Genomic DNA, 23,328 nt, shown 5'->3' on the forward strand with positions numbered 1-23,328 from the left:
CAGGATGTTCCAAAAACACCAATCAGATGAAACAACGCATAGAAATTAGTTTTGAAGTTATACACTAGCTACCAGCAAAAGCTGTAGCAGCCAGGAGGAGGCAAAAGAACTGGCTCAGTCAAATGTGCTTCCCACTAGCTGCCAGGAACCTCCATTTCACATTCCTTGGCCCGAAATTCTTCCCATCGATTAGTTTTAACTCAGCTTGTTTCTCATTCTCATTATGGCCTCTGTCTCATTCTTACCTCTTCTTGTGCTTCCTCTGCTCCTCCCTCAAATAAATAAAAGTCCTTTTTTCTTTTTTCTTCCAGACAGGCCAGGCATATCAGTTACGAACACAGAAGTAAGCTAACAGGTTTCACATACATCTGCACATCTGAGGGCAGATTTACCTGGGCGGAGGGGAGAACACAGGAATTAGGTACAGGAAAGAGAATGGGTATTTAGAAGGAAGAGCATTCTCTATTGGGATCCTTCATTCTTCAGAATGGACAAAATTTTGCTGGTTTGGTGGGTCATAGGACAGGGAGCATTGAATAGCTATGGATCTATTAATGATGCTGATAATGGAGCCTCATCTCTAGATTTGGCAGAGTAATATGGTACCACACCCTGTGAATGTTATCCTCTGTGGTCCTGACTACATAAGACCCACTGTCTCCAGTCTCTTTGGCTTGTTCCTTAACAGTCCATGAGGTTTTTTTTATAACAACTTTACTGTCAAGTTGCCCATGGGCTGAAATGAGATCTTGCTGCTATTGACTTTACTCATGCACATGGTCTAATCCCACTCTTCATGTGGTGACAAACACAGCTTTACAGGCCTGCTGTGCAGGCCAACTTGCCAGGCAACATGAATGGCTAGGAGTCTATCCAACCAGCCCACCATTTTCAAGTGGGTGATTTCTATTTAACTTTGGGGATGGTTTTACACTCTAACATGTTGCTGGTACACTTAGGGTTAACCTTCCAGTTTGGATCTGTCCTGTGTAAGGATTTGTGCCACACCTTTGCTCTCAGGGGCTGTTTGGGAAAGTCCTCAGTGTAGTGGCTTCAGAAGCAGCCGTGGTTGTGCATTCTCTATTTGCATTACTCCAAATTTATCTCTTTCCTAGGTTCTAAAATGCAGCCTGTTCAGACTCTTGCAAATGAAAAGGACTAGCTTTTGGCCCAGGCAAAGTAGGAAGCAACTCAGAGCAGCAGACTACCTGCTTTGTCTGGGCTAAGACAGCAGCGATCAGTTGCTTCAGCAGCCTATACAACCTGAAGAGTCAGTTTTACCTCCTACGTGCATAACCTTGGCTTCTGAGGAAAAAGCTGAGGGATGCAAGGCAGCAGCAGAAACAAACATGAGCAACAAAAGTCTTTTTCTTCTCCTGGCTGTCCTATGCAATGACAGAAGCAGCAAGCTTAGTCCCTTCTCAGCAGCCTAGCAGGCAGGACAGTTGCTGGCTGTAGTGGGAGGGATGTGGGAAGAAGAGCTGAAAGAAGGAAGAGACAGATACCTCTAATCATCACTTCAATTTTTCCTGTTGCAAGAACCTTTATCACTCCCCCCCAAACAAGAGAAGATTATGATCATACATCCCAATTTATTAGCTAACAATAATGTACTACTCTTTTCTAAGTACAAACAAAATAGCTCCACTTGTTTACTGTGGTGCAGGATAATGAATGCTTTGCAAGAGATTTCTAGAGATTTCCATGCCTTTCATACCTGTTTCAGGCTTTACACAACTGCATGTCCAATTACACTGTTGCTAGCTTGCTTTATTTTGTCATTACATCCCTTACAAGTAGGGTTATATTAGCATATTTTTGTAAGTGATTATATTTGTTTCCTTGTTCTTGGGGTGCTCTTACACAACAGTCCAGTACTGGTTTCCGGTTCTCTTTTAAATGTGACCTTATCTGGTTACCGTAGGGATGGTTGTCTTATTACTCCTGTATCTCAGACTGCTTGCATTTACCCACTCGCAAATTTGTTTTCTTCCTTGCTAATTATTCTTAATGCATCCAGTCTTAGCAGAGTTTCAGAAGTTCACCAGCAAAATGCATGTTCTCTGTGCTTTTTGAAAGGCTTCTGAGCAAGTTTAATACAATCATGCATCTGTGCTGCTTACCAGTCTGCATACCACACATAGTAACATGCAGCATTAAACGCTGTTAACACACATGAACATCAGCATACACTTACACCCAGGCTTAATTTTTCATAAAAATCTTAGTGGCTTCCACAAGCACCCAGAATGCAAGCTTCCTGAGCTTGATGATTTTGTTCACAGCGCTGGGTCCAGTGAGGAGGCAGACAGCAGTCAGGGGCAAAAGGTGCACAGCCATAGTCTTTCATGTTATCATGAGCACATATCAGAATGGATGGAAGCAATACTGAGGCAGCGATTGTACCCCTGACAACCCTAGAGAAATCCATTTGTCCTGGTAAATAGGACGTAAACACAAAGGGCCAATAATACAGAAAACAATTAACAAAGTCAGGGGCATTATTGACCAAATAATAATGACGTATCTACCCAGCTCCATCCTCCATGCTATTAATATCAGGTTCTTTGTCACTAAGGAGCATAAAAGTTTACCTAGCTCATTGGCTTCCCTGGAGCAGAATCACTCTGCTTTCAAAAGCTTCCAACCAGATATGATCCATTTAGATGCATCCTTTTATATTTACTGAAATTAGCAAGTGCACTAGAGTTAAATCCCTGCTAGACACACACCTCTCCAGTACAAACCCACAGTCACCTGATGGTCTGTTTTCCTTGATACTTTCATCTTTTATCCTGAACAAATGAATTCTGAGGTTTTAAACTTACCTGCTTTCTCCCAGATACCAGCACGTTAAGATTCTGTGGCATCTTTCTCCTCAATATCTGACACTTCTCAAGTACTTTCAGGTCATTCGAGACTCTTTATGACCCCGACAACTACCTCGGATAACAAGTGATAATTGACTTTTTCCCAGATTTCCCCTCCCTGTCCCAGGGAGTGACCTGACATCTAAGGTTCTTTGCTTTATTTTGTTACTGCTCTTAGCAGGTCATTCAATACACATTTTATAGAGAAAAAAGTAATCATTAAAGTAATTTCACAGAAAAGTCCTAGGTATTACTAGGAAGTGGTAAAATGTCAGAAATTAAGGAGGGTTGGCTAACTGCATATGTTTTATACAGTCTAGAGGAAGTGAAAGAAATAAAATAATTTCTGTTCCTTGACAGTTGCTAACAGAAGTATTTGAAAACCATTGGTATCAGCCTGTTACACAGAACTTAACTTCTCTGAGTATCTTCTTATCAGAAATGGGTTATTTCCAGATTCTTCAAACCCAGTATCCAATTCTGCTCCTTTACCCACAAAAAGCATAAAAAAATCAAGTTTGTAATACTATTAACTTTTTTTTTCATTACAGTTCTGATTATTCTCTGTCTTAGGAAAGAAAAAAAAAAAGCACGAGGCTAGGTACATCTATGTTTGAGACACAGTTAGAGGCCTTCAGACTGATAAAGGCTTTTAAAAGCCCTAAAAATCAAACAAGTGGACCAGAACACAAAGTTTTGAATGTGATAATGATCCCTCACATATACTACATTCCACCTGAGCATTAAAGAGTGCTTGGAAAAAGATGTAGGGCTCTGACTCAGTTAAAGACATTACTAACACAACCCTTCTGCCTTCTGCCAGCCAGGACAATGGAGTGTCTCAACCACCGTGATGTAAAGTCTCTCCAGCATGCTTTATTTTCAGTTCAGCAAGAGCAGGGTGACTTTGTGAAATGGGCAGTAACAGAATCTCTTTTCTCCTTTGGTTCAGGCACCACTACCCTTCAGAGGAATAATTTTGCCTTTGAAATTTGCGTGTTTACTAATTTTCCTTTTTTAAGCCTTAAGCATATACATCCAGTTCCATCCTACACCTTCTCAACTGGAAAGCAATTTAACTCCAAGGAAGTCAGATCCCAAACTGATCCTCAGAATGAGCTGCTCTTCCACATCTTTGCAAGAGCACGGCATCCTGTTCAACATCCCTAGAATATCCACAAAGCCCCATGGCAAAAATCACCACTTTATAGTTTTGGCTCAGAAGCAGTGCCATGTCCACATCTCAGCTATCACAGGTTATACTGGAACAGCACAGTCAAGCATAGGCCAGTAGTTTATCTGCACAAACATTTGAGAACCTAGTAGGCCAGTTCCAGGAACATGCTCTTTTCTCCTGGCCCTATATCAAAGGTTGGTAATGTGGCTGATGGGAGAGGAAGCCTACCCATGGGGTAGTGTCCTATTAAAATATTTTATAGGAATCCATTAGAATTTGTGTCAGAGCTGTAATAACAGGAACACTATTTGAGCCTACTGGAACCTAGAAGAACTTAGTAATTTCTCATAGGATGTCTTTAGCAAAGCTGGGGAGAATAGTCTTCATTGCTGAGTCTCACAATTTCATCTACAGCCATTTTTTTTCTGCATTTATACCTAAGTTTCTGAAATTAATAAACACTAGATTTTCCAAGGAATGAAGACACTATGTAGCTACAGCTGTTCTGAGAACTTTCTTTGCCCAAGACTAACTGCCCTTAGCTATCTCAGCCACCTAACTTAACATTTGTTGCACAAGACAAACTGCATGGTAAGTATCATTATCACTATCCCACCCAGAAGCTTTCAAGCACAGCATCATGACTTATACAAGTACATGACTCAGACAGATGAAAACATCTTGTGTTAAAACAACACTTCGTAAGTGTTTTTAAGTTTAATGTGTACAGGTCACTGAACAAGATGGTAAATGGTGAACAGGCTCTAACTCTTGAGACAGACGGCAGGCAAAGTCAATGCAACAATGAACACAAAACCCATGCAAGCTAAGGTAGTAGAATATAACGTGTGATACAGTAGGAAACAGGTATAAAGACTGAAAAACTCATTAGGGTTTCTGAAAGCAGCACACAGACCTTTTAAACATAGAAATGTCCCCAACTTAACTAGAATATGTGAATTTAAAATTATTTAACTGAATTTTTAATTTCTGTTTCTGGATGGATGTCCCTTTCTGGATTGAGCTGTTTTGTGGGATTAAATTTTGCTTTCACCCATCACCACATTTCTTGCAAAGAATGAAGTTCACTGTAGTATGTTGAAAACACAGTCTGTAGCACCATTACTTTGGCAAAATCTGATGGGTTGGCTCACACCATTTACCTTAACAGTCAAAATTAACCTGATTTATCTGAATTTCTGGTATTAGAGAGTGGTCATATGAATGCTGTGTCAGCAGATCACAGCAAGCAGTGACTATTGTAAAGAGCGGTGGCAGACAGCTGACATCTACTTCTTCCATTGGTATAGCTGAATCTAGGGGTGTCCTGGACATGGTCCTATGCTGAATGATTTATTTTGGCTTCAAGATCAATTGACTAAAGCTAAGCAGAAGCAAGCTATTCTCATACCTTAACCAGGGTGTGAAAACTAAGTTAGGAAAAGTCTGCATATTGACAAGGCTAGTACATTCTAGCTGAAATCAAATTCTACACCTTATATCACATACCTTCCTTATCAAGCAGATGTATTTCATGTTCATGCATCTGATTTAGTGAGGAACAAGTATAAATATATATAAAAAAAATCTCCAGAGTCCTATAACTGTTAACAACCAGCTCACAAATGAGCATGAACAAAACAACCTTAAGGCTGTATCTTGCCATTATTCTACAAGTTGAATGGCAGCAGAGATGGCCCCAATTTATCCAGGTATTTGATAGCATCTGGAGAAGCTTACACACTCCAGGTCTGCTATTTGCCTTTGGCCTTTCTGATCAAATTGTGTAACTGAGTAGATAGCTGTCACTCAGCTGGGGAAATTGTGTTATGGTACTCATGGCAAAACTGCCCTTGCACGCTGAAAATATATTTAACAAAACACTGAGACAGTTTTCTCTTAACTGACCATTGCCTTCCCCATTTTACTGTTTTGTTTTCCCTTATCATACTCATTGGGTTGATTTTTGATAAAATAAATTTTTGAGATATACAGGCTAATGAGAAGTTCTTGGACTTGTCTCAAAAGTTCCACCTTTTGGTAGGAAAAAATCTGAACGTGTTCTGCTTCTTGATACAAAATAGGCTTTTGTTTCGTTGACTAGGAACATACTGGTAAGTTTTATAGTTTTATTTGATAGCTGCTATTGCATTAGGTAAAAAAAAAAGCCATGATTGAGAAATTGCAAATATATACTACGGCTCAAGAAAAAAAAAGGAATTATACCGATATAACCTGTGCTTTGCTTGTGGATTCACAACTCTGTAGTCTCAAACCTGAGCACACATGAAAGACACAATAGTATCCCAAAACAATACTGTGAAAACAGAAAAAAGTCTCTACTTTTTTCTTCAGAGGGTCAGAGTTACATTTTTGTCTGTGGTATTTTACCTTTTTTCCTGGTTGCCAGGACAAGGATATCCCATCTTTCACACTATAAAGTTAAGTATGAGAGAAAATGCATATTTAGGAAGCATGTAAGTCATGTTAGCAGCAGTTAGAAAATTTAGGCCAAATTCAGCCTTATTTCAATCCCATTGTCCTAAAAATGCTTATCTTTGGGCAAAACCAAGTCCATATTTCAAGAAGCGGAGACAGTACTCATAACTGGTTCTCAAATTTTGCATAAATGGCAAGCAGTAGCTTATTTAAATGAGTATTTCTTAGGTAGTATAATTCCACCTTGTAGTCACTATGCATAACACTGGCATAAACAGCATTGATAAAGGAACAAATATACTGGAAGAAAGCATAATGCAAATGAAAAAAAGTACATAACTATAACAAAGAAGAAGCTGCAACGTGAAAAGTTAAATACTTGTGAGCAAAAAGAGGGAACACAACTGTCAAAAATTGGACTAGAAGAAAGGAAAGTGCATGGAAGAGAAGAGAGCAAGCTATGGCAAATTCCACTAATCTGATGATCCAGGTTTTTGTGATTGCATCTTTGTGACCACCAAGCTTGATATACAGAACAGTCATAAAATTTCCCTGGTACGTAACTGTGACTTATCCAGAATTCAAGTACAAGTCATGCTTTTCAAATGCCCCAGTATTCATTACCTAAACAAACTTCCTTTCTAACACAGCTTCATACTGCAAACTAGAACTGATCCTGTAATATATCCCATTCTTTGAGTAGTAGCCTGGCTTCAGCTGAGTGTTATCAGAAGAAAACAACATAGTTCTCTATACTTGTTTTTCACTTTGACTAATTTGAATCACCATAACCTTCATAATTATACAATAATTTATTTTTCCCAATCTAGTACATTCACAACCTTTGCTGCTTATAGGATCAAAATTCTATAGTGGTAGTTTCCCTCATGTATTCTCCCACTGGGCTGCAATTACCACTATTCTAATACCAGGAACACCAGAATAAGCAAACCACCATAGATTTTACTTGTGTTTCTTGTACCCAGAGACAAACACAGAGACTGTTTAAAAATGGGTAAATTCACATTTGCAGTAGAAGCACTAATAACCAGAAGAAGAACAGCAAAAGGGACTCTCCAAGAACTAATGGCACCAGTTCAGAATTCTGGGTTTGTCCCTCTGAGCAAAAGTTGTTTGACCACCTCCAGCAGGCAGTTAAACAACCCTGGAATATCCAAAACTAGGCAACAGATTATCTTACCAAAACCATACAAAAAGATAACTGGCTGCCAGAACCAGAACAGGTTAGCACCCAGGAATGAATGCTTAATAATGAGGACACCCCAGAGGCCCAGAGAAATCCATTCCAGGCATGGTTCTATTCAATATTCTTTTTAATTGCTTCAGTGATTAATTTGTTTATAAAATCTGCAGCTGACGCAAAGCTAGTGGGATTTGGTGAGGACCTTAGAAGAGAGGATGAGAACTGAAAACGTTGTTGAGAAGTTTCAGGGAAACTCAGAAAACATTAAAATTCAATAAAATTAAGTGTAAAGCGATACTCTTGCAAAAACACAAACACAAAACTAGGACCCCCCTGGTTAGGAAGCAAAATGGCAGCCTGAAAAAAAACAAGGAGAGACAGAGATCAACACCACAGTGTGCTCCTCCTCTCTCTTAAAATACAACATCAAACCAAACTCTGGAATTTTGTGGGCTACAAAATAAACAGGAACACTAACACATTATCACTGTAAGCCAACACACCTTTTTTACACACAGACTTCATTTTGGAATGCATTCAGAAAGGCTCTTTAGACAAAGTAGATAATTATTCCCCTCTACTTAGCCTTCAGAAGATCTCAGCTGAATATTATCTTTTTGACATCACCCTCACAAACACACCTTGAGAGTTTAGAGCAAATGAAGCTACTTTGAAAGAGGCTCTATCTTTTAAACCTATGAAGACAGCTAGATGAACATGTATGTCTCCAGAAAAAAAAGGCTGAATGGGAAAAGTGCATGAGTACCAAGCACATTCATGAAAGTTGTATTAGAACAGAAATTTTACTTTTAAATTAGGAAACACATCTTCCATATGAGAAGGAAAAACTCTAACCAGCTCTAATAATTACTTTGTTGCCAGTCATATCAGGCTGATATGCACCACTTCAATGGAGTATGGCACACTCATAATATCCCATACTGTGTATCAACAGATGGGTAAGTAAAAGGTATCCTTCCCTCCCAGATTCACGTACTTCAGGAAAAGTACTGTTACCAGTATATAACAGACAGGGCATGAGAAGACTTTTGCAAGGAGTATCAGCAAAACAGACACTTTCCAGGGTTTCTTATCTCAATGATTTACTTCATCATCACAGGGCTTACCTTCAATTCTTAACCAAAGAAAAAAAAAAAAGCAAAAAGCCTGTTTTTTCTGTTAGTTACCCAAGACACATGGACCACCTTGGTGTAAAAGACAAGACACTTCCACCTTACTACAGCAAACTCACAGAAGCCAGTCATTTCCCCATCCGATGATGATCTCAAAGAACTTACCTCACTGTAAACCTTAAGTATTTTGCCTTCACCCCATTTTCACCTTTAAAGGCTTTGTGTCAAAGTTTCAAAGTTCAAACAAGTATGCTTTTTCTCTTTGCTTTTTGGGGCAAACACTATCCACCAAAGCAGTGGACACAAGCAAAAACTTTCCACATTTCCATAAGGCAAGTCTTAAGTTTGCTCACTTACGACTTCCCTGGATACGTAGAAAATTCTTTTTGTTCTGTTATTTATATAGAAACCTGAGCATGAAGCCATCTTAATGTAATGTTCTAGCTTAAACCCATTTTCACTGGCCACCTAACCTAAGCAGCCAGACTTTGCTAGGAACTGGCTGAGGCACCAAAAAATACTCCTTTCTGCCATTCCTGCTGCAGCGGCTGCAACCTCTGGTGGAGAGTTGGTAGCAAACAGAGAAATACCATCCCAAACTGTTACAGAAGGGGTTTCAAGGTGTTGCTGTAAGCATCTGCAACTCCTTGATGGTAATGACCTTCTTTTGGTATAAGAGTGTCCCTGCAAGAGTTCCACTGATATATCAGTTTTCAAACAGTTTTAACTATGTTGATATCATTCCTCACATAAACAAGCTTTAGTTCCATGACACATCTAGCTAGTCAAAACGGTACCTCTTCGCATAGTTTGACAATTTTATGTGCAATTTCACTGTTGTCAGCAGCATCCAAAGCATTAATTCAGTTAAGGGTCTGCATCTTTTTCCCTTCTGCTAAGCTAGACATATCAATCACCAGAAAACTAATTTATCCTTTAGCATGTGATTATTCACTTTTGCATATTCACTATGCATGAAGCTTCAGCTGCCCAAGTCTCAGTGAACCCTTATTGATCCTACCAATTTCAGTAAAGATTTTCACATCAGTTCAAGATGTCTGCCTTGACAAAACCCATGTTTTCCAACCCCTCAATACATGTTACAATGAGATTAAATGATACTTCATCAAAATACACGAAGAAAAAGCCTTCACATTGACACCAGCAACACGGGTTTCCAGTTTTTATTGCCTCAAAATGAAATTAGCTGCTGCATTTATCCCAAAGTCAGGTGAACATTTTTTCTTGTGCCCGAAAGATTAATTCTATATTCTTTTTTTCTTCTCTGTATGCTTTCTACCAAAAAGAATGGCTTGACCTGGTTTAGAATGGTTTGAATGCTGCTGAGTCCAATGAGCAGTTGAGCTGTCTCGCAAGGAAGCTTCCCCTCCATTATTTAAGTCTTGTTTTCTCTTCTGGAGAGAGAAGAGAGGCAAAGGGCCCTCAGATTTACTCTGGGGAATGGAGGAGGGGGGAAAAAAAAAAAAAAGAGACTGCCTAATGAGAATTACAATAGGGTATAGAAGAGAAAAAATATGGAAGAATCCCTTTACCCCTTTCATTTCCATTAGCATAATTTTCTAAAAATGTTAACTACATTCTTTTATCTCTAAGACATCAGTTGCAACTCAATTTAAGACAAAGCAAAAACCAAAATTACTTATGGATCAAAAGTTTTACATAATGATATTGGCTATTTTATATACACAGATTTGAATGTTTTCACTTCTTTGATTTTGTTCCCAAGTAAATATTTTTCACACAGACAATGGTGAACTGAAAATACAGACTTCTAATTTGGTTTTTTTTTAGTTTATTTTTTGGATACTTAGTGCTGTCCAGTTAGTAGTTAATTGTTACACACTTACCTGTCAGCATTTTGGTAGTCACTTTACATAACAAGTAAGACTAGGCTAATGATTAAGTAATAACACCTTGGAAAACTACAGAAACAGTAGTAATTAGCACTGTGTGGCCAGCATTGTAACTTGGTGATTACTGCTCCTATTCAACCAATAAAAAAAGCCCGAAGGTAAACACCACGTAAACAATGGCTGTCACTTAATGACCACAAGGTGCATTTGGTGCTCCCAGCATTGGTTCAGGTCCTTAACTACTCCACCTAGCCACAGCAGAGGGACTTCATGTTAAATACTGTCACCTGAGCATCCGTAGTAGCTACTGGTTTTAATACTGAAGTTCCTCTTAACATTTTTACTCCGTAGCACACTGTGGATTTCACTTTAAGAGAGTTACACTAGTTTCAGAATGGCAAATACGTCCCATATGACAGGATAAAAAAAAAATTATTACATATAATATCACTTATGGTAGTTGGGCCCTATTTTTTTTTTTTTCCAAAGTTGACTCTGCAACCGGTATTCAAAAAACCCCTCAAACTGGCGGGCTCTTTACTTTAATGAGTTACTTAGACACTTGTTACATAAACGGGTACACCTTCTGCAAACAACATGAGAACTCTGCAGTGCTTGGCTGCAGATCAGGTAAATGATCTACAGCATTAAAAAAAAAATAAATAAATACAGCACCAGCACACAGAGTTGAAAAGTGTAGTTCCAAACTAACTGTTAAAAAGGTAAAAGGACGGAAGCGAGCAAGACGGAACAAACATCGCTGTGCTATTTACCCTTCCCATCCCTAAGAAGCACGGGATCCACCTCCCCGCTTCACACAGCCTCATTGCATCTGGCGACTGCTTCGGCAGCCGCCTGCAGACCCGCGGCAAGGAGCGGCCAGGTCTTCCGGGAGGGCGCGCGGCAAGGGACGGCCCGCCAGCCCCGGCGCCGCCTCCCCGCCGGCAGCGGGAGCGGGAGCCCGCCCGCCTGGCAGGCCGGCTCCGCGGGAGCCTTCTCGCCAGCCTCCTCTCGCCCACGACGGCACCCTCTGCCACCGGAGGCCGGCCACGGGGTCTAAGTTTCGGGAGGAATGACAACGCCCTTCCATGCCCCCCCCCCCCACTCCCCCGCCTTTTATTTAAGAGGACCCCCCCCCCCCAACCGCCTGGCACAGGAGACCCCAGCGCCCGCCAGGCCGGCTCCTCCCGGCGCCCCCCCGGGGCCGGCGGGCTCGCCCCGGCAGGCTGGGGCAGCGGCACGACGGAATTCCAGCACCTTCTTCACCTCTCCCCGAACTACTCCCGTCCGCGCCCTGCCGCCACCTCCTGACGGAGGGCGCTGCCGCCCCCCCCGCCCACCGCGGGACGGAGAAGGGGCGGGGCGGAACCTCGAGCGGGCAGCGCGCTCTGCTCTGCCCCGCCGGCACGCGACCGGCGCCCGCGACCCGCGCGCAGCCGCCGCGCGCTGGCACAGCCCTCCCCGCCCGCCACGCTCCCGCACGCCTCCTCCCCTCCCCAACCTCGCGCTTGAGCGACAGTCGGGCGACGCCAATAGAGCCGCCCTTTCTGCGCAGAGGGGCGGGCACTCCCTCGCCGGCGGGCCAATAGGGACGCCGCTTCCTGAGCGGTGGCGTCGGTGAGGGAAGGCGGCGGGCGGGGGCCGGAGGAGGGGCAGGAGTTTAGGAAGAGGAGGGAATGGCTGTCATCAATGAAGTCATGTTCATAATCTAGTCCCTCGCTCCGGTTCCGGACTCGGGTGACTCACCGAGGGGGAGAGGAGCGACATCCAGCACGGGGCCCCTCCCGGGCGGAAGGTAAATACAACTTACAACTCGGTCTGCCCCCCGCCCCGGTCCCCGTCCCTGGCACGGCGCTGCCTGCGCCGTCCTTTATTGTTAGTGACCGCGCCGGCACGCACCGTGCCCACCTTCCCTCCCCCGCCCCAAGCACGTCCCCGCCGGCCCCGGGCGCCGTCGTGCCACCTGCTTCCTCTCCCCACCTTCTGCGGCGCCCGGCCCTCCCAAATATTTATATCCCCCAGTGGGTGGAGAGAAGAAAAGTTTGGATCCGGTTTTTCTGGAATAATCACCATGCAAATCTCCGGGGTGGGAGGGAAAAAAAAAAAACCCCGAGGCGTCGCCGGTGGCTGACGTGTGAGCCGGCGGCACCCGCGGGAGGGACGGGGGAGCGGCGGGGCGCCCTGCCCGCGCCTCTCCCGCCGCCGTGCCGCCCTGTGCGGCGGGGCGCCTGCCGGTTTCCACCGGCGCGGCCGGCGGGCTCGCACGGCGGCAGCTGCCAGCCCGTGGCACCCCTTGGTCTTGCCGCCAGGCGAGCGTCTGGCTGGCTCCGGGCGACGCGACCGGGAGAGAAACAGATGCGGGGGAGCGACAGCCCACGCACCCCACCCCGGGGCAGCCCGGCGGGCCGGGGGCGGCCGCGCCTGCAGCCCCACCTGCTGCGGGCCGCCCGGTGGGCTGCGTTTCGGCGGCTGCCGGCGGCCGCAGGGTGAAGTTCACGGTGTCCGGCGGCGGAAGCGTCTGTTGCGGTGGGGTTGTTTCTCCGCTGTGGCACACGCTCGCGTAGACCCGGCCGAGGAAGGGGAAGTGGGGAGGCATGAGGAGGGAGGAAGATGGTGCGAGGGGGAGCGGTCTTCCCTGTGAGAGTAGCGGCGTGACCCGGCAGAGCCAGGGAGGCCATGATCCGGATAATCTCCCTGCCTGCCTGTCACAAGCACTACACACACCGGGGAGGGGGGAGGAGGTGGGGGCTGGGACTTCGCCCGACAGGCTGCAGCTCCTGTTGCTTTTCAGTGTCTGTGTTTAACTGTGCAGCCAGTCGCTCCTGCTGTAAAGGTGTCACGATTTACTTCCCAAAATAGCTCCTGTCGTTCCCCCCGGTTTTCCCTGCGGAAATCATGCCTCCCCGCCCGCCCCCCCTTCCCCCCCCCCCGCCTTGCAGTAGTCGGCGAAGCGGGGTAGCACAAAACATGCGCTTGCAATTTTGTAATCGCCTTCCAAGCAAAAAGCATTTTATTTCCGGTATGCGCGGAAATTTTTTTTTTTTTTTTTTTTTTGATCGGGTCGGGCGGGAGCGAGGGTGCATACACACGCGGATGCTCAGGTAGGCGCGGCTCGTCTGCCCCGTCGGGAGAGGGGGACGGCGGTGGTTGGCACCTGGAAAAGTTGTCTCCCCTGCCGGAGGCGGGGGCAGGCAGCGGGCCGCCGCGGCAGCTAGCTCCCGGGCGGGGCAGGAGGGCAGCGGAGCCCATGCCCCGGCCTCCGCGGGGGAGAGGGAGGCGGTGGCAAGCGCCGGTGGCGGCGGGGGGTGGCCTTTCCCGTCCCTCTGCCTGTGCGAGCGGCGGCGGAGGATCAGGAAGTCACCGCCGCCACACACAGGCGCACAGACATGTTTGGTCGGCGTGACATGGTGGCGGAGGGAAGCGGCGGCGGCGAGACGGGCCTGGCCCAGCCCTGAGGCATGCCCCGGCTGCTCGCCCGCCTGCCGCCGCCGAGCCCCCCGCCTCCACCGCCCGCCGTCGAGGTACGGGGCCCTGCGCGGCGCGGCGCCCGGGGCGGCTCGGCCATTGCTCGTGGAGGGGAGGGGGAAGGAGGCAGCTGGGCTGGATCTCCAGGCCGGGACGTTTTAGAGCCTCTCGGCCCGGGCGAAAACTTTCCAGAAAGGCCGGAGAGGGAGAATAGGGCCCCGCTGGTTGTGCGCGCCCGCCCCGGCGCCTTTGCGGGGGGAGGCGGCGGGCGGCCCGGTGCCGAGGCCTACGCGCCGCCCGGCAGGGCCGCAGGAGCCGCCCGGCAGGGCCGAGGCAGAGCGCGGCCGCGGGGGGAGCGGGCGGCCCGGGGCCGCGCCTCCGCCGGTGCCCCTCGGCGTGCGCCCGACGGTGTGCCCGCGCGAGCACGCCGTGCCGTGTCTCCTCCGCGACCGTGCGGGGAGAAACGGAGGGTTTTATTTTGTCTCCCGCCCTTCCTTCCCGCCCCCCCCCCCCTCCCCAGTTTATGATGGTGGAACAACAAACTGCACTCGGCCGGAAAAGTTACAGCTTCTCTAAACTCGAACTGAAGTTACAGTTCACCGATTGGGGTTGGGTTCCCCCGCCCCCCGTAAGTGTGCGTTATGGTCACGTAAAGAGAGTGGTTAAGTGTCAGCATGACTACATAGATCGCACCGAAGTGTGTTTTCCTTGGTATCCGCTGTGTATGTTTGATATTCAGACTTTCCAAACTTTCGGTTAACACTGTTCTTTTCAAGGTGTCATTTGATGAGTATTTTAGATAGCTAAGTAAACAACCAACTGAAGAATTGAAGCTATAAAGATTTTCTTCTCCTGCTTTTATAATTTTAAGTGTTCTGCATGCCTTCTGTAAAAAAAAAAAAATGATGGGATCTATGACACGGCATTGTTCCACTTGCATTCTTTTCTGTTTTGCTTTAGATTTCTTCAGTGTTACTTGGTTTTAACCACAGACCCTAACACGCAGACAATAAACATTGTACTGGAATTTAATTCCTTTAGTAGTATACTAGTTATATGTTCGGGGTGGGGCAGTCTCTTCTGTGTAAGTTAGTATTGTTGTGCAAATAAAGGCACACTTTCTCTTTGGGAACCTAATTGCCCTATTACTGTCTTTGACTTTGTTTCTTTTGTCCTTTTGTTATTCTAAGGAAAAAGGTGGTGTACCAGACGGGATAGGATTGGAGACAGATTTTTATGCCCATATATATCAGTAACAGAAAGCAAAAAGATTGTATGGATAATAAGTATTTAAAAATAAATCTAAAGTTAAGTGTATCGTACAGCATAGGTGGACTTGACAGAGGTGAGGGTAAAGCTTCATTAAATACAGTATTTCTGTCATGAGTTATGACTCAGCTTTAGGACTGGTATTTCTGTGGTGTTTCATAGAATATGTGCCAGAAGAGTGTGTTCAAAGCAGTCTTAGATCTTTTCTTTTGTTCATTTCTGAAGTGGTCTGTGAGCGTTTCTTGCCAAGTTTGAAAAATGCTTTCACCAACACCTGAGGCTTGAAAACTGACAAGAGAAAAAGTGCTCCAGCTAGCATTCTTATATTAAATATATTCTTGACAAAGGTCTGTATGAAATTAATATCTGCAGATATATTTTCTCAATTTTTGTTGGACTTTTGAAGTTAAGGTCAGAATGTGCACAGTATGAACTTTAAAAAATGTTTGCACTTTTACCTCCAATTTTCATGGTCCTGATTAGTAATATTGCTGTGAACTAGTGATCCTTTTCAGAAGGAGACTTTTCATTATTCATATGAGTGAGAACATTTTTGCAAATTACTCATTAAAATACCTGTTATATTTTTTGTGTTTGCTGCTGCAATTGAAGTTCTCTGTGTAAAGAGTGTTTCCTGGACCTCCACCTCTTTTGAACTTTATCTGTTTAGTTTTTTATTTGTTTAATCCTTTAGTGGAGTAGTAAACACAATGTTATGACATAAAGATCACTTGTCATGAAAATGTCAGCAGAGAAAAGCTTATGCCTTATTTGCAAGATAAAATAAGGAAGGATGAATAAGGGAAAGAAGTAAGGCTAACTTAAACGCAGCTTTGGTAGTTTGAAAATATAGCAGAATAAGAAGACTAATACTGAAAATTGTTTTACTTGTTTCTGACACATGTAAATGTTTTCCTGTTTATCTTCACTTGGTAGAGAATATTTCCTATGTATCACTGTAGGGTTTGAGCACCCAGGATGATCATTTAGAGCTGGGACCTTTGGGAAAAATGTTAAACAAATGTTGTTACAGAAATGATACCTTTTTTGTATCTTCACTGATATCTTAGCATAAGTAACTTGTATTAAAAACAGTCTCCTTCCTTCTTCTTCCTCTTCTTCCCCATTTTGATAAAGACAAGGCCTGTCAGTAATATGGCAAATTCCTTTCCTTCTGCCTGCCTCTCATTATGGCTTTGTTTTTCAGAATCTAATATGATGTTCAATAACTGTGATTATTAATACCAGTAGTAAACGTAATGGTGTGGAAACTTAGTCTGTAACCAGTCAGTGCTGTCATGAGTCAGTTTTCTGTGCCTGAAATGTACAATGGAACCTGCATGTATAGTAAACATGGACTTGATCTTGGGCATTGTCTGCCATGACTGTGGCTATGGGGTTGAAAGGCAATTAAACTTCTCACTGCATCTATCTGCCCTCCTCTTTTCCTGAAGGCTGTTGCCTTCTGCAGCAAAGCCATCAGAAAGGATCATATGTCTATGCTGTAGCCTCTTCATTGAAAAGTCTGCTGGCGTAGCTTAGCCTAACTTCTGTGAACTCTGACTTGTGATGATGCCTTTTGACTCTCTAGTACATTCAACCCCCAGCTGTTAGCCAGTGATTTCTTGGTGCTGATTTGAGTTTTTCGTAAGAGGGTAGTCTGTAAGTTAGAGTAGTTGAGAAGTTGCTTTATGAAAAAACAAAACAGCTACACAGTAGGAAAAAGAGTTTCTGCAAGAATATCTGTAAGGAGTTAAAGGTGGGGAGTATTAGAACTATCATCCTAAAGTAAACTGTCTCTGCATGTGAAAAGGAGCCTTATGCTGCATGACTCCACAATGAAGTTTCTGGTGTAAGCATGCCACCCATTCTGCTAGCTCTGCTGGGGTGCTTGCAGACAGTCTTTGGTAGACAGCTAGACAAGCGGCTAAGGCAGTGTCCAGAGGTTTTGCCTAAGTGTTTGCATAAGCAATTAAGGTGTGCAGCATTTCTGATTCTGTGGTTTGTTGTTTAAACTGCAAATTCCCTTCCAGAAGGTTTTGAAGTTACAGTGAAGTTATATACCTGAGTATGTGAAAGGCAGAATCTCTCAGCTGTTAGTGTGTTTGGCTTCTCTTATGTGAACTGGTTTATGTCAGTTGAAGATTTGACTCTTCTCCTTACTAAATTATTGTTATTTCATGTAAACCTGTTTAACGATTGAATCATTGTTTGATGAAATGACAACAGTTAAATCCTGATAAATGTTAATGCAGTGTGTCCTGTGGGGTTGTACAATACAAAACACTGATTTGCTTTTAAGTATTGTAAGTTATTTGTTTTAATTATGAGCTGCTGTCATTATTAATCAATTCTTAAACTTTGAACATTTTAATTTGATTACAGTTAGCAGATTAAGCAAATACTACTAATCACTGACAGCATCATTTCATGTTTTCTGTGGTAGTGTAATAAAGATACCTTTTTTAGCCTGTAGTGTATCACAGTTTCACAGTATATCTTTTCAAAGCCACCTGTGAATCATGACTTAAGTTGGAGATGTGTGGGGAGAAGTAGACTAATTATTTTTCTGTGAAGGCAAAGTTACAGTCTGCTTTGCAGTGTGTATGTGGCTGTTGCGTGGGTCCACATTTCCTTTTCATCAGATGTAAGTGGTGCAGTTTCCTTACTTTCCACTAGCTATGCGAGGCAGGGGATCTGGCCAAAACATACTGGCTGAAGTTCAATTTAGGTTGACTCAGTCATGGAAAGGCAGAAGTTATATTGTATGGTGAAGGGAAACACCTAGAAGAATTACAAGTACTTCCTGCTCCATCTGCTCATAGTGTGCCCTGTGTGTGCCCTGTGTCAAAGCAGTCTATAATCTCTGGATCTTTTTGAGTGTCCAGCTGGTCTTGAATTCCAAAGTAATGTGGGTGGTTTGTTACCTGCTGTGTTTTAGTTTTGGATCTACTAATATTGCATACTATCTTCATGTGAAGGAAATCCATGCCTTTTTTACCTTTGGGTTTGTAGCAGGTTTATACCAAAATATGTGTGATGTGCTTGGACGCTGTGGGTCCTGAAACATTGAGCTGATAGCGACCCTATTGTACAATGAATTAGCTGCATCTACAAAACCTTCTAGGTGCATGTAAAGTGATAGTGAAGAAACATTTATGCTTGGGGAATATTCCCTCAAATTCTTTGTAATGTAGATATACACTGTCCTAAACCATTTGATTTAGAAATAGTTAAGCAGAGATCTGAGACTCTCTTCAGCTTCAGCTCTTGGTTTTGTGGCTCTTCTTGTATTTGCATCTGGCTAAAATTACCTTGACAATGATAGGTGTTTTTCCTCTCTGTCTCAACTCTGGTGTGTCTGGCAGAGGTGGAGAAATTCTCTGAGACCACAGGAAGAACAGTGTGATTCACCATAACTAGTTCAATCCCCACTAGTTCCATTTGGGGCTGTTCACAAAAGAGATTTGGTGATGTTGATGTAAATAAACCTAAGAAGTGGTAAGGGATTACAGTTCAGAAGAGGTATGCCTTATGTGAAGTCATGTGAATAACACTACTCACATGAGGGTTTTGAGGAAATTTTAAGATTGGACACTTGAGAAGCAATTAGACAGTATGTAATGCATTTGAGAATCAGCGGCAGCAGCCTTATCATTTGGGACAATGAGACGGAAATTTGTTTTTTCATTTTATTAAAGTCCTTATAATCTGTTAGAAGTATTTACTTTTTTTTTTCCCCTCCCCCTTGCTTTGTAATTCTAACAGGCACTACTCATTAAAAAGTGGTCCAAACAAATGGGTCAACAGTGGCTTTGGCAGGGAGTTGGATTCATTTTGCTTATATCATTATAGGCACCAGAATTTACCCGAAATAATACCAATGTTATCTGGGTGGAGCTGGCAACTGCTGCACCTGTTGCTTCTTTGTAGATTTTTGCTTTGAGTTTAGTTAGACTTTTATAAAGGCCTAGAGGAATCAGGTATCTAGCTCTTACTGAATTTTAATGAGAGCAGGGTGTGTGATTTCTGTTGGTTTTTTTGTACATTCTCAGTCCTAGTAAATATAAACTAAGCTATTTTTGAAACATGTTAAATCATAAGCTTTTTAGCTGTTCTGTTCTGTGAACAGATCCTTAGTTGGGAGGGCCATGTATCATGTGTTCTGGTTTATGGTAGTGGCTGGTCTTTTAATTGTGTGGACTACTGTTGCTAGAGAAAATTGCTTTGTCTCTTTATGTCCATGGGTATCTTTGGACAGGATTTGTTACTTGCATTCAGGTAGTATTTTCCAATATTTTGTGTGTCCCTGATACAGATCTTATAAATTACTTTTTTTTTTTTTTTTGCACATAGAAGCATGTTCTTTGACATACAAAAATCTCTGAATACAAATCTGCTTAAGACAAACACCCTCAGCAAGTTTGCAGATGACACCAAGCTGAGTGGTGCAGTTGACATGCCAGAAGGACGAGATGTCATCCAAAGGGACCTGGACAAGCTGGAGAGGTGGGCCTGTGTGAACCTCATGAGGTTCAACAAGGCCAAGTGCAAGGTCCTGCACCTGGGACGGGGCAACCCCCAATATCAGTACAGGCTGGGGGATGAAGAGATTGCGAGCAGCCCTGCGGAGAAGGACTTGGGGCTACTGGTAGATGAAAGGCTGGACATGAGCCGGCAATGTGCACTTGCAGCCCAGAAAGCCAACCGTATCCTGGGCTGCCTCAAAGAAGGGTGGCCAGCAGGTCGAGGGAGGTGATTCTGCCTCTCTGCTCTGCTGTGGTGAGACCTCACCTGGAGTACTGCATCCAGCTCTGGGGCCCTCAGCACAAGAAGGACATGGAGCTTTTGGAGAGGGCCCAGAAGAGGGCCACAAAAACGATCCGAGGGCTGGAGCACCTCTCAGCCTGTCCTCGTAGGAGAGAGTTGGGGTTGTTCAGCCTGGAGAAGAGAAGGCTGCGAGGAGACCTTATTGTGGCCTTCCAGTACTTAAAGGGGGCCTACAGGAAGGATGGGGGCAATCTTTTTAGCAAGGTCTGTTGTGACAGAACAAGGAATAATGGATTTAAACTCAAGAAGAATAGATTTAGACTAGACATAAGAAAGACATTTTTTACAATGAGGGTGGTGAGGCACTGGAATGGGTTGCCCAGAGGGGTAGTGGAGGCCCCATCCCTGGCAACATTCCAGGTCAGGTTGGATGGGGCTCTGAGCAACCTGATCCAGTTAAAGCTGTCCCTGCTCACTGCAGGGGGGTTGGGCTAGATGACCTCTAAAGGTCCCTTCCAACCCAAAGCATGCTATGATTCTATGAATTCACAGGTATGTAAGATTGGGTGAGTTTTATCTGCTCTTAAAGAAAGATAATGAAGGGACTTGATCTGGTGTAAGGGGTACAGCATTCCCCTCTGGTAGCTATTGTTTTTCACAGGTTGCTGGCTCATTAAAAAGAATTTTAAATTTTCCACATTTGTGTACAGGACAAGTTTAATATATATGTAAATGACAGTGTAAGCAGTGGAGCTGAGACCGGAGCCAGTTAATTTTTATGAGAACTGCAAGTTGAGTTTGAAATAGAGGTGAATGGGGGGGGGAGATTTTGATACCCATTTTAATGCATAGGTGTAGGTAGAAGTCATTTATGAAATACGTTATTTTGGGATACTGTATACAGATAAAAGTTTTGTAGTTGATTCGTTGTGGTTCTGTATAAATTTTTCTGGGTTGTGGTGGTGGTGCTTGGTTCTGCCTTGTTAAATGGACTGAATTTGGCTTATAACATGCGGAGAGAGTCAGCTGTGAGAGTGTCAGTCTTGCATTTTGCAATGTAATGATTGACTCATACAAAAACTCTTTGTTGTGTGGAAATGTCTGTTGTCCTTCATACAGCCAAACTGTAGGCCTCTTGCAGGAAGCTATGGCATGGCGTATGCAGTTGTGAACATTTGATAGCTTGATACCTTTTGTGGTAATGTCGTGAGGTTGCAGGGGAGTAATTAGTTACTATAGTGTTTTGTTTTGAACAGAGAAGCTTCATAGGCATCTCCCTGTTTTACCTTGCAAGGTAATAGAATTCCAAGGTAGCTTATTTCAGGTGAGGATATTTTATTTTAAATGAGTTAAGCATTGTTCTAATTTGTTGCCTTTAATCAGAAGAGAGTAGTAGCTATTAAAACGTAACAAAAGGGAATTTATAAGCAAAAGCTATTAAGCCAGTTTTGATCCTGACAGAGCACTCAGGTAATTGGGGGTAAATAAGTGAAAATGGTCTTGATGTAGCAGCATTTTGTCTTCTGTGTGTATTCTGATAAGGAAAGACTCTTGCTTGTGAAAGAAGAAACATGATCAGTTCTGTAAGCTTTGAATTCCCTAATTGCTAGCAGTAAGCACCAATCCACTTTTCTTCTGACATGTCTTGCAGATGGGCCTCCTTTCTGCTTTGCTGGGAACCTTGGGAGGGTACTTTGTTTTTCTTGAGTGTCTTGTTTCTTAATTTGACTACAAGCCAGCATGTTTGCAGTGTTACAGTCTGGCTTTATATAAGCAGTGTCATAACAGGGTTACACCACTTATTGTGTTAGAAAGTAATTACTGCTAACTATGGATAGCGATAGACCCAGATGAGGAAGGTGAAACACCCTTCTGTGATAAATTCTGTAAGCAGGGAGGCTGGGATAGGGAGTCATCTTAGGTCTTGTAATGTACCACTACATTGTAATTACCTCATAATGTACCAAATTAGAATGCTTTTTTAGTAAGACATTTTTCATTGTATTGGCTTTATTGTTATGGGACAAGTAATAATGGGCAGGTAACCTTACTATAAAACTGCACCCAAAGTAAATAAAGGGAACAGGCTACGCCCGTCTAATGGTCAGCTACTGCTGAAAGTGATGATCTTACTTGCTTCCTTGTGTTGGCACTGGGACTCATCTGTCCTTTCAGGAAGACAGTTCAGTAACCTGAATCACTAGGTAGATCGATTTTTTTTTTTTTTTTTTAAATATAGGGTTACTTTTCTGCTGGCTTAATTACTCAAATAATGAGATGACTGTGTGATCGAACACATGAAAATGGTGCTGTTGGGAGTGGGGAATACCAAGAAACATGGCTGATCTCATTGGCAGCAACTGACCATCAGTTTTGTAAAAATATGGCAGCTACATCCCTGCATTACAATACTCCGACAGTAGTAAACAAAAAGTTCCCGTTATTAGACTGATAACTCAGAAGACTGAAGAAGAATGATAGAAGTTCTTGGTAAACTGAAGAAAGTTTCAAGCCTGTAGCCTGCATCAATTTGTTCTACTAAGAACACAGAAATAAAAATACAGTAATAGTTGGTTTTCCAGCCTGTAAAAGCCCGTCATTTGTTTTCGGGGCACTTTTAAGCCACTTGAGCTGCACTCCTCTGGTTTGTGACATCAGCAGGACCCCTCAGGTGAATTATAACTCTTCAGTCCAAAGTAATTGTCTCTTCTGTTGTCTGTTTTGTTTGATATTATGATTGCATGCAGAGATAACCAGAGAAGTCCTACATTAATATCTAACTTTAAAAAAGAAAGTCAGAAAATAGTCTTAATAATCCTTTTAATACTTGATTTGCTGCATTACCATGAATTTTACAAGTATGAATTTCAGTGCAGTCACATCTGTTTAGGGAGAGATTTTTGAACATACCTATGTTACAGAGGTGCCCTGCTATCTTCCCTGCCTTTAGTAGTACTGTGCTTGACCCCACATGATACATCTGATGATAGCAAGTCAGTTGAACTATGATTGTCTCTTGTAGATGTTTCTCATAGCGTAGCAGTTGCTTTGTTCTGTGAGTAACATAAACATACAGAAACTGAGTGAACTATCAGGATCCTTAGGCTTTCTAGTGGGCTTCTAGAAG

General features: G+C 43.5%; 1 protein-coding gene across 2 annotated transcripts in view; it reads left to right on the forward strand.

The window, feature by feature from the left end:
* The first annotated feature begins 12,356 nt into the window (after positions 1-12,356).
* SMARCA2 (SWI/SNF related BAF chromatin remodeling complex subunit ATPase 2) overlaps positions 12,357-23,328 on the forward strand; it is a 132,158-nt gene continuing 121,186 nt past the window's right edge. For both annotated transcript variants that reach the window (XM_075727216.1, XM_075727217.1), the window contains exon 1: positions 12,357-12,492. The gene's annotated coding sequence lies outside the window, so the exon portion shown is untranslated. The remainder of the gene's footprint in view (positions 12,493-23,328) is intronic.

This window comes from Pelecanus crispus, chromosome Z, assembly GCF_030463565.1.
Source record: "Pelecanus crispus isolate bPelCri1 chromosome Z, bPelCri1.pri, whole genome shotgun sequence".
NCBI classification, from domain to species: Eukaryota; Metazoa; Chordata; class Aves; order Pelecaniformes; family Pelecanidae; genus Pelecanus; species Pelecanus crispus.